This window comes from Melanerpes formicivorus, unplaced genomic scaffold (assembly GCF_026170545.1).
Source record: "Melanerpes formicivorus ecotype bairdi unplaced genomic scaffold, bMelFor1.0.p_v2 SCAF_2, whole genome shotgun sequence".
Taxonomy (NCBI): domain Eukaryota; kingdom Metazoa; phylum Chordata; class Aves; order Piciformes; family Picidae; genus Melanerpes; species Melanerpes formicivorus.
This window is the reverse complement of record NW_027142354.1, coordinates 39604520-39623226: the sequence shown is the minus strand read 5'-3', so window position 1 is coordinate 39623226 and position 18707 is coordinate 39604520. Positions and strand designations below refer to the sequence as shown.

At 39.3% G+C, this 18707-nt stretch overlaps 1 protein-coding gene across 3 annotated transcripts in view; it reads left to right on the top strand.

The window, feature by feature from the left end:
* The window catches only part of BTBD9 (BTB domain containing 9), a 142942-nt gene that overhangs the window by 23662 nt on the left and 100573 nt on the right, over window positions 1-18707 (top strand). The window lies entirely within an intron of this gene.

Genomic DNA, 18707 nt, shown 5'->3' with positions numbered 1-18707 from the left:
TTTCATCTTAAAAAAAACAAACAAAAACCCCCAAACATCCTGTTTTGAAAACTCTAGTGCCTCTAACTATACATCTTTCTTTTTCATCTGAGTTACACAGTTATACTCACTTGTCCTCTGTACTGAGCCATTTATTATTCTTTCTTCCACTCAGTTGTAAACATCATTCCCTCACTGCCAAAATGTTTTAAATGCATATACGTACTTGCTATAGAACTTAAAAATGTGGGGTTTTGTATTTTATATTTTTGTCTGCTGTTGCATTGAAAGAGTGTTTTAAACAGTTGTGAAATGTGGGAGTTAGAGCTGAGGAGGTTTCAGCAATGGTCTGTGTAAAGCAAGGCAGATAGATGGGTTTAATGATTATGGAGGGGACGATGTCTTTTTACTCTATGTGCTGGGAATTGTGGACAGAGCTTATGATCACATAGAAATTGGCTCACCCAAAACATTGAATTGATCTTATGAATAAAGAGGCCACAATCTGTAGATTCTGAAGATAATTAGGTTTTGGGTCTTAGACACAAAGAGGAAATGCACTATAATAATAATTTTTTAATCAGCACAGCAGCTCTTGGAATCCCCAAGGAGGGGAAATGCTTTCTTTTTCTTGAAGAACAATCTCTTTCTCTGTTGTGCGTTTTGTTTGGTGTTTTCCCCACACCCCCTGCTCTGCAACCTGGGATTACTGGCAAGCAGTTGTAGTCTATGGGGAGAGTCTGGTGGGTCAGTTGTGTGTGTCTCCTTTTCAGAAAACTTTCTCAGCTTCCCTGTCCTTTGGTAAGTTCATACTGAATGTAACTGACTTGAAGTTTATTTCCTGATTCTGATTTTACTGCTTTCTCTTTCTGGAATAGCTGTCACTGTTCCTTAGTTTGTGTTGTGCTGAAAGGTATCTGTCATAGATCATCTAGCAATGATGAAATGGCTTATGGAGTTTGTAAGTGTTTTTCATGTCTTGGTGTTACAGTTTTTTGTATGTATGTGACCTTACCATGATGCAAAATGGATGGATTGTTGGCAAGGACAGCTTTTTTGCTTCTATCCTGTTACCAAGTAGCTTTGAAGAGGTCTAGGTTGCTATGCTGGGACTTCCCTTAATTTTCTTTCAAAAGACTTGTCTAAAAGTAATTTTTCTCTGTTTTCAGCATCGATTGATCTGTTTGTCATCCCCATGTCAGCTGTCTTCATCTGTGTGTGTCTGTGCGTGCTATGTTTTGAGAGCCTCATTGGTCTGTTTTGGTGAAGGCTCTATAGCCTTGCACTGCAACTGCAGAGAGGGAGGAGTGAAGGGGAGAAAATCATTCCAGAGTTTAGGAAGTGCTCATTTTTGGCACAAAAGGACTACTGCTACATTCTAGCTTTCCAGTGATGTCTTAATCCTCCATAAGTGACTTGCCTTCTATTGGAAGAACAAATTAGCAGGAGGGAGTCGCGCTTCATGTGGTGGTTTTGTATCCATAGCTACACATTTTCTTAAATGCATGCAGAAGCACATCTGGAAACCACCCCCTTGCAGTTTTATTTTAGCAGGTATTTTGACTATGCAGTAACTGCAGCTTTGATTCATGCCTCTAATTTTTCCTGTACTGCTCCATTATTCACAGTATTTTCTGTAAATCTTTGTTCCTCATTATCATACCCACAAAATGGTAGAGAATTCCCTGGAGGTGCTTTTAAAGAATAAGTAAAATAACTAAAAAGAAAGTCATGTAGCAGCATAATTCTACGAGTACTTACTGTTATGAAGGAGTAACCTTAAGGCAATATAAGTTCTCAGTTATGAGTCAACATTATTATTCAGGGTAGTTTAGATAAGGCTGTTCTGTAATCTCTCTTTACATCAGTGAATTGAAGCCTGTGTTACAGTAAGAGCACATTTGCTAGTCAAACATAAAAATACTGTAGCTACAATTTGCTGTTGTTTTTCTGTTGTGGGTTTTTTTTTACCTATTATGTACCCAATTACAGACCTAAAATTGCTGACAATTTTTTCAGGGCTTCCACTTTAAGAACTTTGTATTTTTAATTTATTTTTTTAATATAAATAAAATTAGGTCTAACTTGAAGATTGGCTCTACTTTGGTCAGGGATTTGGACCACATGATCTCCAGAAATGAGGCTTTGAATGAGAGAGGCTCTGTATATGTACATACTTGTATTTGATTCTTTTATATCACAGAATGTTAAGGTGTTGGAAGGGACCTTGAAAGATCATTTAGTCCAACCTCCCTGCCAGAGCAGGTCACACAGGAATGTGTCTAGGTGGGTTTTGAACATCTCCAGAGCAGACTCCACAACCTCTCTAGGCAGCCTGCTCCAGTGTTTTGACACTGTCACAGTGAAATTTTTTTTCCTTATGTTCATGTGGAGCCTCCCATAGTCCAGCTTGCACCCATTGGCCCTTGTCCTATCACTGAAGATCGGTGTGAAGAGCCTGGGTCCATCCTACTGACACTCGCCCTTCTAATGCTTATTAACATTAATGAGGTCTCTCAGTCTGCTCCTCTCTAAGCTAAAGAGCCCCAGCTCCCTCAGTCTCTCCTCATAAGGAAGATGTTCCACTTCCTTAATCATCATTGTGGCCCTGTGCTGAACTCTTTCAGGGAGTTCCCTGGCCTTCTTGAAGTGAGGGGCCCAGAACAGGACACAATATTCCAGGTGCAGCCTCACCAGAGCAGAGCAGAGGGGGAGGAGAACCTCTCTCAACCTACTAACCACAACACTTCTAATACACATCAGGATACCATTTGCATTCTTGGCCAGAAGGGCACGTTACTGGCTGGTGGTCATCCACCAGGACCCCCAGGTCCCTCTCCTCTGCGTGGCTCTCTGACAGGTCAGTCCCCAACCTGTATTGCTCCACGGGGTTGTTCTTTCCCAGGTGCAAGACTCTATACTTGTCCTTACTATGTTCTATGAAATTTCTCCCTGCCCAAAGCTCCAGCGTGTCTAGGTCCTGCTGAATGGCAGCCCAGCCTTCAGGTGTGTCAGCCATTCCTCCCAGTTTTGTGTCATCAGCAGACTTGCTGACAGTGCTCTCTGTTCCCTTATCCAGGATGGTACTGAGTAGTACTGGTCCCAGTACTGACCCCTGAGGGACCCCACTAGATACAGGCCTCTTACTGGTCCCAGTACTGACCCCTGAGGGACCCCACTAGATACAGGCCTCTGTGGCTTTTAATGAAGACTGTTTAGAATGAAGAGTACTAAATTGTTTTTAACTGTCCCTACTTTCAGGGGTTTGTGATTATGTATTTAAAGTAGTTTATTTACTTAAATGAGTTAAAGTAGTTATTTCTAGGATAATAGCATATACAAAACAAATCCTAAAATAAATAGCTTTTTTTTTTTGTCATCTGAAAGAGATAATCTGTAGTGTTGTGAGCACAGATTTAAAGTATGAGCTAATATGAGAATGTCAGAATGCATTCTTTGGCATTCTGTTTTTACGGATAAGATATGCATGTTTATCAAATGGCAGATATGTTTTAAATGCTTCATGTACTCTGTCTAGAAAGAAATTGTTATCAGATTATCTACAGATGATGAAAAAATGATATTGTAGCTCAGCAAAGCTCTTGCATATGTTAGCACTAGATTAATCAGTACATCTCTTCACATCCAAAAGTAGTCATGTTTTCGTATGTGCTCAACACTACTTCCGTTGTGTACTCCTGAGTCCCAGTGCCAACATTTTCTTATTCATAGGTAACAGTGCAGAGGAGTGCTTTGCAAGTGTTGTGCTTTGCTCTTCTTGCTATTAGTCTTCACATTTATACACTTTCTGTCTTAGTGACACACATAATTGCCACGATTGAGAGATGGAGACAAAGCTTGATGCAAGCAAAGTGTCTATTTTATTGTACAAAGTCTTTTCTTTATATAGGCTAACATAATCAAAAGCCACTTGTGATTGGTGATTAGATGTGTCCGTGCGACAGTTACAGACTCATGATTGGCTGCCGAGAAAATACCAGGGAACACACAGCCCTAGGCAAGGCTTCAGACAGGTGTTAGGCAAAAGGCAAACGATCAAGCATCTCATATCTAAGTCCAGAGACAAAACAAAAGACTCTCTTGCAATGTTTACCAGCTCTTATTCTCAGATCATTGTGTGGCTTCCGGAGTCACAATGGTCGTTGGTAAACAGCTAAATGCTTTTTTGTCTCTACATAGCTGCGGTTTGTTCACAGGGTTTGTGGCCCACAAGAGCTAAAACATTTCCTTCTATCAGCTGAGCATTGCTTGAGGTACTACTCCCTAAATTCAGTGCGTCACATAATCTCTGCACCAACCACTTATGGAACCCTGCAGCAATTATTTTAAAGATGTGTGTGTTTTCACCAGAAGATATTGGACTAAGTATCTTTCACAGTACAGTTTCTTACCTGTATAGGTTTGACAAAGGTGATATGGTTTTTGTTCCGTTCTTTTGGTTTTTTTTTTTAATTTCAAGATTGTTTTTTTAGCTCGCAGTGCTTTTTGTCATCACTGTACAGGATGATGACATTTTGAGGAGCAGCAAAGAACTAGAGGTGAGGGTCATTGGCTGTGGTTTTATTTGTACACCTTTTTTCAAAGCAAAGGAGTAGAGCATGCCAGATACTGTACACATAGCTGAAGGACGGCCTCTTTGTGTCTGATACGCTAGAGCAATCGTTCAGATACAGATTATAAAGAGAATATGAGCCCAGTAACATTAGGCAAGGTTATTTGCCTTTTTGAGTGACCTTTCACATAAATATTAGTTATAGAGGAGGAGAGCTGTCAAGGGCTGAACTAACATGTTCACCTGAGTTTTAAGAACTTATTCAGATATTTCCATGGGCATAAAAATTGATGGAGTGTATGTTGTATTTACATGTATGCAGGTTAGCTTTTTTTTCTTTTTAAACAAACTAAACCCCCCACAACCAACTTTTCACTCTTCTCTAGAGTGAATCTTTCCTTTCTCAAATCTACAAGCACTACCTCTTTCATACTAACTGGGAAAAGTGCAACCTTCTGGCAGTTAGTCCTTGAGTAATTCATACTAGAATGAATTAGGACTGGTTCAGTTTTCTTAATGAGTCATTTATTATATTATGTGTGTCATGACTTTGTCACAACTCTTTTTGCTATATGGAACATAGTAGAATACTCACAATAGTGTTAGAGTTAGAGGTATTACTGTGCTTCCCATGAAAGTTAATTTGTACCTGGCAAAGTATATATGAAGCCATTGAAATGGATTATACAGAATCAAGGAAATGATGTGATAGGATTATGTACAGTAGGTGGTTTTTTTTAAATGTTACATACTTGCATGCTCAGTTTTGTCTTTTAATGGCTTCAGAAGAACTTTTGCTGGCCATAACCTTTGTGTAGGTCAATTGATCTGAAATGGAAGGGTAGTGACCCAAGACTGACATTCCTTAAAGACAAGGAGGTGAGAAGATCTGAGCCCCTCGGCTTAAGATGTTGAGTTGCTCAAATGTGTCCAGAGAAAGGCAACAAAGCTGGTGAGGGCACAAGCCCTGAGGAATGGAATGGAATGGAATGGAATGGAATGGAATGGAATGGAATGGAATGGAATGGAATGGAATGGAATGGAATAGAATAGAATAGAATAGAATAGAATAGAATAGAATAGAATAGAATAGAATAGAATAGAATAGAATAGAATAGAATAGAATAGAATAGAATAGAATTAACCTGGTTGGAAGAGACCTTTGAGATTGAGTCCAACCTGTCATCCAACACCACCTAATCAACTAAACCATGCAACCAAGCACCCTATCATGTCTCCTCCTGAACACCTCCAGTGATGGTGACTCCACCACCTCCTCAGGCAGCCCATTCCAATGGGCAATCACTCTCTCTGTGTGGAACTTCCTCCTAACATCCAGCCTAAACCCCGCCTGGTGCAGCCTGAGACTGTGTCCTCTTGTTCTGGTGCTGATTGCCTGGGAGAAGAGACTGTCATCCGCCTGTCTACAACCTCCCTTAAGGTAGTTGTAGACAGCAATAAGGTCACCCCTGAGTCTCCTTTGCTCCAGGCTAAGCAACCCCAGCTCCCTCAGTCTCTCCTCATAGGGCTTGTGTTCCAAACCCCTCCCCAGCTTTGTTGCCCTTCTCTGGACATGCTCCAGCAAGTCAACATCCTTCCTAATCTGAGGGGCCCAGAACTGGACACAGGACTCAAGGTGTGGCCTAACCAGTTCAGTGTACAGGGACAGAATGATCTCCCTGCTCCTGCTGGCCACACTGTTCCTGATGCAGGCCAGGATGCTATTGGCCTTCTTGGACACCTGGGCACTCTGCTGGCTCATGTTTAGCCTACTGTCAACCTGTACCCTCAGGTCCCTTTCTGCCTGGCTGTTCTCCAGCCACTCTGACCCCAGCCTGTAGCACTGCATGGGGTTGTTGTGGCCAATGTGTAGAACCCAGCACTTAGATGTGTTAAATCTCATGCCATTGGTCTCTGCTCCTCTGACCAGCATGTCAAGGTCCCTCTGCAGAGCTCTCCTGCCCTCTTAACAGATCAACTCCTGCCCGCAGCTTGGTGTCATCTGCAAATTTACTGATGGTGGACTCAATGCCCTCATCCAGATCATCAATAAAGATGTTAAAGAGCATGGGGTCCAGCACTGATCCTTGGGGCACACCACTAGTGACTGGCCGCCAGCTGGATGTGGCACCATTCACCACCACTCTCTGGGCTCGGCCCTCCAGCCAGTTCCTAACCCATCGCAGTGTGCTCCCATCCAAGCCATGGGCTGGCAGCTTGGCCAGCAGTTTGCTATGGGGGACGGTGTCAAAGGCCTTGCTGAGGTCCAGGCAGACTACATCCACAGGCCTCCCCACATCCACCAGGCAGTCACCTGATCATAGAAGGAGATCACAGTATCACTAAGGTTGGAAGGGACCTCAAAGAACATCGAGTCCAACCTGTCACCACAGACCTCATGACTAGACCATGGCACCAAGTGCCACATCCAATCCCCTCTTGAACACCTCCAGGGATGCTGACTCCACCACCTCCCTGGGCAGCCCATTCCAATGACCAATTACTCTCTCTGTGAAGAACCTTCTCCTCACCTCGAGTCTAAACTTCCCCTGGTGCAGCTTGAGACTGTGTCCTCTTGGTCTGGTGCTGGTTGCCTGGGAGAAGAGACCAACCCCTTCCTGGCTACAACCACCCTTCAGGTAGTTGTAGAGGGCAATGAGGTCACCCCTGAACCTCCTCTTTTCCAGGCTAAGCAATCCCAGCTCTCTCAGCCTCTCTTCATAGGGCTTGTGCTCAAGGCCTCTCACCAGCTTTGTTGCCCTGGTTGGTGAGGCAGGACTTGCCCTTCCTGAATCCATTCTGGTTGGGCCTGATCCCTTGGCCATCCTGTAAGTGCTGTGTGATTACATTCAAGATGACCTGTTCCATAATCTTGCCTGGCACTGAGGTCAGGCTGACAGGCCTATAATTTCCTGGCTCATCCAACTGGCCCTTCTTGTGGATGGGCACCATGTTGGCCAGCTTCCAGTCTTCTGGGACCTCTCCAGTGAGCCAGGACTGCTGAAAAATTATGGATAGAGGCTTGGCCAGCTCATCTGCCAGCTTTCTCAGCACCCTAGGATGGATCCCGCCTGGTCCCGTGGACTTGTGGGGATCCAAGTGTCTGAGGAGATCTCTAACTACCCCCTCCTGGAACATAGGGAAACTGTGCTGCTCCCTGGCTGCTTCTGCCAGCTCTGCAGGCCAGCTGTCTGGAAGACATTCTGTCCTGCTAGTAAAAATTGAGGCAAAGAAGGTATTAAGTACCTCTGCCTTTTCCTCATCTTTTGTTACAGTGTTCCCCTCTGTGTCCACCAATGAGTGGAGGTTGTCCTTGCCCCTCCTCTTGCTATTAATATAGAAGGACTTTTTGTTGTCCTTCACAGCAGAGGCCAGTCTAAGCTCCAAATGTGCTTTTGCCTCCCTAACTTTCTTCCTACAAGACCTAGCAACATCCTTAAACATTCTATGGGTTGCTTCACCTTTTTTCCAAAGATGGTACACCCTCTTTTTTTCCCTGAGATGGTTTGGAGCACAAGGCCTATGAGGAGTGGCTGAGGGAGCTGGGCTTGTTTAGCCTGGAGAAGAGGAGGCTCAGGGGAGACCTTATTGCTGTCTACAACTGCCTGAAGGGAGGTTGTAGTCAGGAGGGGGTTGGTCTCTTCTCCCAGGCAACCAGCACCAGAATAAGAGGACACAGTCTCAAGGTGCACCAGGGGAGGTTTAGGAAGAAATCCTTCACGGAAAGAGTGATTGGCCATTGGAAAGTGCTGCCCAGGGAGGTGGTGGAGTCACCATCACTGCAAGTGTTTAAAACAAAGACTGGATGAGGCACGATCTTGAAAGTCTTTTCCAACCTGCTTAATTCTGTATTCTCTATGTTTTCTCACACACAGATGATTTATTTGTGGTTTGTAGGGTGTAATCTGGATTTCTATAGAAGCTGATTTGCACAAGAAAGATTGTTTCTTAGGCATTGAAGCTTAGTGTAAGAGGTAAGAGGTGTAAGGTATGCTGTATTTGGAAGGGATTTTTTTGTCAGAAAAAGTGCTATATATAATGCCTGTGATTTTAATTTTTTAATTGAGGTAATTGTATTTCAGACTTTTGTTTTACATGATTTCAGAATACATTATTCCACCAGATTTAAAAATCAAACAGCCATATGTACTGTGCAGAAAAAACAAGAAAGAAAATTAATTTTCTCTTCTTTAATACAGTGCAGGGGTTTTGTGGTTTTGTTTGTTTGGGTTTTTTTAAGTTTAGTTTTATTCTAGTTTCATTATTTGCATTTACAGCAATTTTTATGTGGAGCTGAAGACATGCCTTAGAGGAAAGTTGGGAGACAGAATATAGTCATGTAAGCAGGTCCTGTCAAAGTAACAAGCGTTGGGTTCATAAGTATTCCAGCTGTGCCTTTTAACAGGCAGTGTGGAAGGGAATGGTTGTGTATTTGTTTTCCTTATGTGATTTGTTGCTGTTTTTTTAAGTGAATACTTTTCTTTCCTATTTCAAAATACTTTAATATATACCTCTTGATAAAGCTAGTTGTTTACTATGTCACTGACTTGAAAAATTTAATACCATTGTAATGATTATATTAACAATTTAATGCTTTCTTATGTGGCACTTATTCAGTCCATAGTCCTGTTAGTATTGGATTGTTATGCTTAAAATCAGTGATAAAAATAATAGAAGAGCTGCTTGTAGGGTATTTTTCATAACTCATGTGAATATCAGTTTGAATATGGGTAAGCAACAGTGGTTCATTTAAAAAAGGGCAGATTTTCAAATTGAAATAGCATTCAGAGCTTTGGTTCTAAGCAACAGCTCATTTTATTGAAATAAAAAGTGCAAATACATTACATAAATGTGAATACTTCTAAAGATCTTTAAACAGGCAATGCAGATTTTTGCTTTATCTTTCTCACTGTATTCATCCTTTCATTTCTGTTCTGCAGCTTGATATTTTTACTTAATCTAATTTTGAAGAACTCCTTTAAAACAATAAGAAAATGAAAAATGCTGAGGTCTCAAAATAGGCAAAATGTAGCCACAAGGTGTCACTGTAATAAAAGTTTAAAAGACTTAATTATGTTCTGCTTAAACTTCTCTAGTGGAGCTGTTATTCCTAGTGTATGTTGTGCTTGTGTACTAAAGTTCCCAGATTTATGAAATCATTCTGATTTGCTATTTTTTGCTATAGAGAGAGCAAGTGCAGAGATGCAACATTAAATCAGAAGGAAAGTATCAATTATGTTTCTAGTAAAAGAACTGATAGATGTCTATAGAATAACATTTAAATGTGGAAAATTAAGCATTATCTTTTTCTTGGTTTTGTTTTGCTTTAAATCTAGCTCCACTGAGATTTTCTGATACTAGTAGGTTGAATTAGTTGTGGTATAATATGTCTAAGTTCTCTGTGTTTTGCTTAAAGTACTTGGCTGATATAGAAAGTGTGGTGTTGAATTTTTTACTTGAGAAGATGTGTTAAATGTATTTATTAGTGCAGACAGAATGTCTTCACTTTCCTTTTATTCAGCAGTGATAACGTTGGGTGGGGCTTTTTGTTCAGTGCTTCAGCAGTTCTAGCTACTAATGATTACACGATTTGTAATGATCTGCCTGAGTGGAGACAAATTAAGTTGTGGACCCTGAGCACTGAAAAAAGCAAGGTGTAAAAAAGAGTAAATGTTACAGTGCTAACACCGTGCTAAACTATGAAATGTTGGTAGCAGTGCACAATTAGTTTGTATGTAGTAACATATGAAGAGATGTGATTAATCAAGTATAGCTTAGGCAAGACTTTCTTTAGTTCTGTTCCTGGGGCTGCCTCAGATACCTATGCTTTGTACTTACGATTGTGCAGTCATTTTGTTTTCCTTTCTGCTTGGGAGGCTCGCTCATTGAAATTCACTACTGATTAAGCAGCAGTGTCTCACTTTCAGCCTTACCAGTAAGTCTCTGATATCCTTTCTGTAGTAGATAACCATTTTGCAGTTTTCCTGTGTTTGGTGAAAACATTGTGGATAATAATTTACTGAAAGATGTTGCAAATGTGGTTTAATTTAAGAAACAAACAAGGAAAAAATCAATTGAAGCAGTCCCAGGTACTTGAGATAAACTGAAAAGAAATCTGTGTCTGCAGGTCTAATTTTGCACTGGGTTTTTTTAAGCAAGCAATTCTGCATCCTCTGCCTTCCCCCGTAGAGAATGGAGGTGTTCAGAAAAAGCACATAACCATAGAAAAAAACCCTTTTGAATGTTGCTTCAACTGAAAATGCAATCACACTGTATCACTCACTGACCTAACTGAAAAATACAGGCTAAAAACCATACTTCAATTTTTTTTCCAACACTAGGACATTAATATCCTTATAAAAGGAGGTCTTGAAAATGGAATGATTAAACTGAAACCAGCTTTACCTTAGTTACTGCACTTGAAAAATAGAAATGGTTGCACAGGCAACTTGTTGATTATTTATTTTATTTGTATGGCGCTTTGGGAAGCGGCGACTGCTGCGTAAATATTTTATTTCCAACTGTGCAGATACGCTGGCATTTCAGAGTTTAAGAAAAATACCCAACCCTTAGTGCACAGCACAGATTAGCTTTTCATCATTTCCAGGTAACTGAAATCTTAAAAGACTTTGAAAAAATTCTAATACTGTATGTAATGCAATGATAATTTAAAGACCAGAGACATAAGTAAAAATTACCTTGATATGTATTAAAGAAACAGTACTCAAAGAGAAGAGCTTTGAAATGTCACTCCAGAGCTTTGAGAGTTTTCACTGATGTTATTATCATAAAGCAATTTTCAATGCAGACATGCAGTTTTCTGGTTTTGTTTTTTTATGGGGGGGTGGGGAGAAGCGCTACTCACTTCTGCTAGAGGATATTGTACTGAGAAATCTTTATTGGCATGTTTCCAATACCTCATTTTTTAACTTTGTGAAAGTCAAGAAAATTATTTCCTGAAGTCTCCATTTTAGTGGTTAGGAGGTGTTTTACTCTCTTTCTATCAGTCTTTAAATTTATTCTTTTTCCAGTGTATAGTCACTCTGACATGTCTTCCTTTTCCTTAGATAAGGTCTCAGGTTTTTCAAACAATTAGACCATCTACACAGGATCAAGAAAGCTATTGCATTGTGTAGGACAGAGTGTTTATTGATTTAAAAGATCCCTTTCTTCATTTCAAGTTATGTACACTTTTGATCTTAAGCTTACACTTCTAATTTCAGCTTCAAATGTGGTCCTAGTGATATAGAAGCTCTACAGGTGTAATCAATAACATTTTTCATCTAGAACTTTATCAAGGCAGGGTTTTCTTCTCAAGTTCTTTTCTGTCTTTGCCATAGCAATTTCAGTTATCCTAACCTGAAGAGTCCAACTCAGCTTTGAGGAAAAGCAAAAAAAGCTAGTGTGCATTTAAGCTGTTGGTGACAGCCTGCCAGACAGCTCATCCTCTGAAAATGAATATTTGTCTGAAAAAATGTGTTGAGATGGGTCAATATGGCTTCTGTAGAAATACCCGAGAAATGAGAGAGAGCCTGCCAGTGCGTTTTTGGGGGCATATGAATTAAACCCCCAAATCTAGTATATTCTTTTTTGGGGGTGTATAGTGTAGAAGAAGCAACTTTTTGAAATACCTGAATTATGTATTTCTCATGTTTGATATAATAATAAGCAGAGGGGTTGGTAGTATTGTTAGAATTCCTATGTATTCTGAATCTTGACGTAGTCAGGAGTTTCTTAAACTGTAAATTGCTTCTAGGTCTGTTGTCAAGCTGTTTCACATCATAAAAGAGATCTGTCATAGGTGAAAATCACCAGTAGCTAGTCAGCTTGACAGTGGTGCATAAAGATACACCTAAACACTGAATTAGCAAGTTGTTCATCATAGTTCCACAGCAAGTTGTATTTGAAAATTAATGTTGCGTAAGACAAATCTGTGTTTGAAAATCATCTGCAATGGTCTTCTTTTTTTTTTTTTTTTAATACATCCTTTTCTGTGGTTTCTGCTGCACTTCAAAAACTGGAATTAACTACAAAAACTTGCCCTATATATGTTTACAGTGACAGACTTTTCCAAGAAAAGGAAATCTTGTTTTGACAAATTTGTGAGAATTCTGTTTTATTTCAGTTTGTTGATCAGTGGTGGCCATCTGTTGAAGTCATTTGATGCCAGTGTATAAAGCATTTCTCTTTTCCCCCATTTCTCAGTAGATAATGGGCACAATTTGTTGATGTGTCTGAAACACTACCACACATACAAACACATGTTATGAATATTCAAACAGTGTACGCAAAACCAAGTAATGGACTTATGTGGATTCACTTTCCAGTTTCTTAGTTTGTAAAGCCATCTGTTAACCAACACTAGGCCAGTCTCAGTTGTGGAATAATTTGTATGACATAAAAAATTTTATAGTAAAACAAATTTGTCTGCAGTTAGACTTATTTCTTTGTTCACAGACCTCAAGTTCTTTTGTGTAGCACATTGAAAAGGTATAAATCATTGTATGAATTCCAAAGCCATTAATGTGAAAAGCTTTATTCAGTGTCCTTTTTCTCCTGAAAAGAAGCTTGTAGAACTACTGTTGAGCTTAAGCTTCTTGAGCTTGAACTGTACTTGATTCCCCTCATTCCAGCATGTTGGGAAGATTAGACTGATTGTTCCACATGAGGCAGCTGTTTTCTGTTACACAAAAGGAATATTTGCCCCCTAATGTGGAAGGTGATAAGACACAAAGACTTGGAAATTAAAATCATTCTGTAAAGACCACTAAATAAAAATTAACAAATTGGGTGCTGTTGAGAATCAAATTTATCGGAAATAAGACATTGGAAAGTGTGTGAAAGCATGGTAAATGAGTAAGTGAAGAAAAGAGAGATCACACACAGAGAATACGTTTGGTGGGGGGGAAATCAGTGCAAGTGAAATGTTTTTATATATAGATTTATTTATTTTACAGTAGGAGTACTTATAGGAGAACCACATGTGATTTAACATTTTTAGTCTGCCCCTGGAAGAGGTTCTTTTTAATTTGTAATGTCTTCTTGGAGAGAGAGAGAGAGTGGTCTATGTAAACCACCAGATTCTGCATTCTTACTGCTTTTTCATTTGTAAGAGTAGGACAAATAAGTCCTGTAGATGTAATAAAGATCTTGGAAATTTTTAGGTAATTTAAGTAACATCATTGGTGATCAGTAAAGTGGTGACTTGATTACTTTTTTCCATACCATTTTCTTTGTTTGTACTGGAGAATAATGGCAGAGACGGAAGGTGTATTAAATATTGATTTCTGAGTCTGTATTCGGTTCAATTCAATTATCCTGTCTCTTTTAATTGCAAAATAGGCTAATCAAGCTCCATTCTCATTAACATGAGTGCCCTGTTGTACAAGATCAACAGGCATCTCACTCAGTGTCCTGTCTCTGACCCCAAGAGCAGGAGGTGCTGGTCAGGAAGGGCCTGTGAGCACAACATCCTCTGTGTTCTGTTCTCCTTATGCTGCTCTAATGCTGTTAGTGTATGTTCATAGGTTTCTCATCTGTTCATTTACGTAAGGTACTTATGTAGTAGGGCTGTTCCTAACTGCTTCTAGTGGTAGCAAATTCCAAAAGTTCATTAGCCACTGCAAAATGAAGTATTTTACACATTTAGACAATACCTTCATTACTTTGTGTCTTCTAGTTCCCGTGCTGTGGCATCGGGTGAATAACAACACTGTGTTCACCTTTTGCACTCATGCTAAGGTTTTGGCCATGCCAAGCATAGACCCCTCAACCACCTCCTGTATGATTCCATCTGCTCTGTTGCCTTTATGATTTTAGTTGATTTTCTTTGTACCCTCTTCTGTGCATTTCTTGAGATGTGAGGACGAGAACTGTACGTGAGCGCTTGAGATACAAGTGCACCAAGCTGTTACAGAGTGACTGAACAACACTGTTTTGTCTTCAGCACCCTTCCAAACAATGTGTAATGTTTCAGTCATCCTTTGCCCCTGGAATTTTACTACTTCATTTACAGACTTGAAGACTGTACTAATGAGAAATCAGGCTTGTTAGCTCCCAGGCTACTTAGATTGTAGATTTCACAACTGTTCTTTTCTTGTTATTGACAGTGGTTTGCAAATGAAAGCTGCTTTGGCTTTCAGTTCTTTGACTATTGGTGAAACTCAGAGGAGACTTGCAGGTGTGTTAACTCTTCTGATGAAGCTTAAAAAAAGTAAGATTTACCAGTATTTCTTTGGGTTGACAATATTTATGAAGATCAATTCTTTGGCATACTTAAACTAAAAATGACATGTATGTGGATTTGGTTTGGGGTTTGGGTTTTGTTTTGGGGTTGGTTTTGTTTCCTCCAAAAAAAAATCCACTGTAAACCTGTCTGGGGATTTCCTCAAGTTATGCAGTGTCTAATTTTAGAAGGAGGATGAGAATGTGCAGGGGTTTGGGTTTGTTTGTGTGTGGTGGTGTTGTTTTTTTTGGTTAATGACTAGAACTATAGTCTTCTGAAATGAGTGAAGCTTTCTGCAGTTAAAATATTTTGTTTCTATATCCTTCAATATAGAGCTGATGGTAGAGGCAAATTTTCTTAGTTGTTTTGCAGATTTATTTTTAAGTGCCGTTGCACAGGATTGAAAAAATCCTGAAAAGCCCGTGTGAATTTGAGGAACTCTTAGCTTTTTCAAAAGCATAGGATTTGTGTGTGAGCAATGTGTACTAACTTTCCATATGATTTAAGCCTACGTGGTCATTTTCACGTTAGCTTGTCAGATGCCCTCACTCTTTTTTACGCTATCAGAATTTTGGTAATGAAGTCAATTTTTAACTTTATTGAAAACAATAATTAAAAAGAGAGTATTGTGTTACTTTTTCTCTTACAAGCTTTTTGGGGTCTATAGATGAAAGTTTAAAAGTCGCAGATCTGGACATTTGCAAAAATTAAGAGTGAATTGCAAGTATATAGTGAAAGGCATACTATCAATTTTAACTGTGCTTTAGGGTGTTTCCATACATCAGTTACATTGTTCAGTGCATATTAATAAGTTTATTATCTGGTGAAATTAACTTCCAAGAACTACTGGGCATGGCTATTTAATATTTTTTTAATTATAGTATCAATAGGACAATTTTCTTTATAATTGTTTTTTTGAAGATTTTGAGTGATGTTGGAGAATTCTTTGTTTTTGGTTTAACTCATGGCATTAATATTTTGTTTGAAGAGCAGGGGTTTTTTTGCTCTATTTTTTTTTACAAGACTATTGATTTTGATTTAATAGATAGGAAAGGTAAACCTGGTTAAAACACTGTGTGAATGTGTATGCATAACACTCTTCACATTCAGATTGTATTTCATCCCCCTTTTTCTAGGGAGGGATTTAATATATGTTTAGATGAAAATTAGATCAAAGCAGGGCGAGGGGCTGGAAAACATTGCTGATGATTGCAGTTTGTAGTAAATTATAAAGCATATATAACAGCTGTAAAGAGAGATTACTTCCTACGTTATATTTCATCTTGCCTTTGTAGATAAGTGTGTAAATGAAAGGGAAACAAATTGTTTCAGTATGGCAAATCTATATTATTTGTTTGGAGAGAAAATGAATGAAATTGAAGTAATTCACTCTTGGGTGAGACTATGAGCTGTAAGTGAATTTTGTCCTCTTGGTGCAGAGTAGTAATAAGAGAATGTGTCTCCTATCATCACCAGTAGTCAGGCAAGTTCATGAGTACTGAATTACAGTCAGGAAAAAGGGGTTCACTGTATTCTCATGTACTTTACATAGAAGAGCACATGATTCATCATTTTAACAGAAGCTGCTGTAAACTATTAAGAAATTTTTTTTCAGACTTCTTAAACCTTTTAAATCCTTTGTGTTATGGAAAGTGTAGTTTCCTGTGCCTCATCTACATCATATATGCTTTGGCTGAACTCTAGATGATAGTGAAGGCTTTTTACCATCCTCTGGCACACAAGTATGTGGTGGCACCACCGCATCTAGCACCTGATTGGTCTTCTTCACAGGTGGCTGAACATAATAATAAGGCTTGATATTTAGAATACTTTGTTTTCACAACTGATTGACAATCTCTTGGCATTTTGTAGAGAATGAAATGTCTGTGGAAAGTTCACAGTGCCATACACAAGTTGAGCTCATGGGGCTTGAAGTAAGCCATCAGGAGAAGCATCTGCAGCCACCAAAACTCTTCCTATCATCCCTATGAACGCAAATATATAATCAAAGCTAAACTATTCTGATCATTCAAAAGACACATCTGTCTGATGGACGTGGCAGAGTAGCTAGAAAATGCCTATCTTCTAGGCATCTTCTTGGATATTAGAAAGAATTTCTTTACTGAAAGAGTGGTGGGGCATTGAAACAGGCTGCCCAGGGATATGGTAGAGTTGCCATCTCTGGAGTTGCTCCAAAAATGGAGCAGATGCAGCACTTTGGGACATGGTCTAGTGATCATGGAGGTGCTTAGTAGAAGACTGGACTTGATCTTAGAGGTCTTTTCCAACCTCCATGATTCTGTGACTCCCAAGAAATTTTAGTTGTGTTTGTCAATTTTATCTTGCACGGTTTGGTTTACAGAGTATGCCGAAATAGGTCACTAGTTCATTCTTTGACAAAAAAGGGTTCCTTTATGTTTTCAATAACTGTTCTCTTATGAAGAATTCTTCTGTTACTGAGACTTCAATGAAAATTTGAGGAGACTGTTCTTAACCCAGCTTTCCTTATGTGTCTCTTTGTGCACTTCAGTTTTGATGTGATAGGTGAGACACTCTGCAGAAAAGTAACGCTGCTATGTATTTAATTTTTTTTGAGACCACTAGTTTCACATTTTTAATGGACAGAACTGTGTAATTTTTCACAGAAATAGTCTGCCCTTTCCCCTGTACAGGCTGGCTTACTCCACAGCAAAATAATTCTAGAGGCTGATGTAAGGTAGCACAAATTGCTTTAGGAGGCTAATCTTGCTACATTGCACTTGCAATTAATAGAGAGCAGAGAACCTCTTCCAGGACTTGACAGAGTATGGGCCTAAATCTGGTGTTATGAATGCCTTTTAATGGAGCCTTTTTTATATTGAGTGCTGGGGAACCTCAGGTAATTCTTACAACACAGCTTTCCAAGTTGCATTCCTGGAGCTAAAGGATGTAATTCTCTGTCCTTTGGAATTGTTTCTTGTTAGGAGCATACATGTTGCGAACTGCAGATATGCATGTGGTGGGAGAGATTAATATTTCTTTGGAGAAGCTTTTATACAAGGGCAGGGTGCAGGTAAGGCCTAAGCTCAGGAAGTGATTATTTGGTTTTTATTGGGGAAAAAAGTATTATTGGAAGATAAGATCCTATAGCAACCTTCTAGTACCTAAGGGGAGCCCACAGTAAAGATGAAGAGGAACTCTTATCAGGGACTGTAGTGATAGGATAAGTGGTAATGGTTTTAAGCTGGAAGAGAATAGTTTTAGATTAGGTAGAAGGAATAATTTATTTTTTTTTTCTGTGAGGCTAGTGAGACACTGGAACAGGTTCATCAGAGAAGTTGTGGATTCTCATTCCCTGGAATTCTTCAAGGCCAGGTTGGATGGAGCTTTGAGCGACATGATCTAGCGGAAGGTGTCCCTGCCCATGGCAGGGGAGTTGAAACTAGATGACCTTTAACATCCCTTCCAACCCAAACCATTCTATAATTCTGTGGTTTTCAGAAACAGTGCGCTGAGCCCCAAGAGCAGAAAAGTGCTTGGATGTGTATTTGGAAAACTGAAAAGGTGATGAGACTCTGGAATTCCATCTTTTAGGTGCTGATGAACTAGACAACTTCTTCTAGGGGTGCTAGACAGCCTGCATTTTGCTGGCGTTTATTTCTGTATTGTGGTTGTTTTGTATTTGTCATCAGAAATAAGGTGGCTTAGATAAGATACTTAAATTTTGGAGAATCTGTTTTGTTTTTTTTTTTAATGAGTCTGAAGAAATATCACACACTTTTGTTACAGTACTTGGGCTTCCTGAATTAAACAAATGTTTGGATTTCTGAAAATACATATTTTAGACAATATTAGTTTGGGTCTAAAATAAATCTATAAAGGCATTTAGCAACTTGATAGTTAAATGAATATTTTTTCTGTACTATGAGCTTGTTCAGTGCACATTTCTTG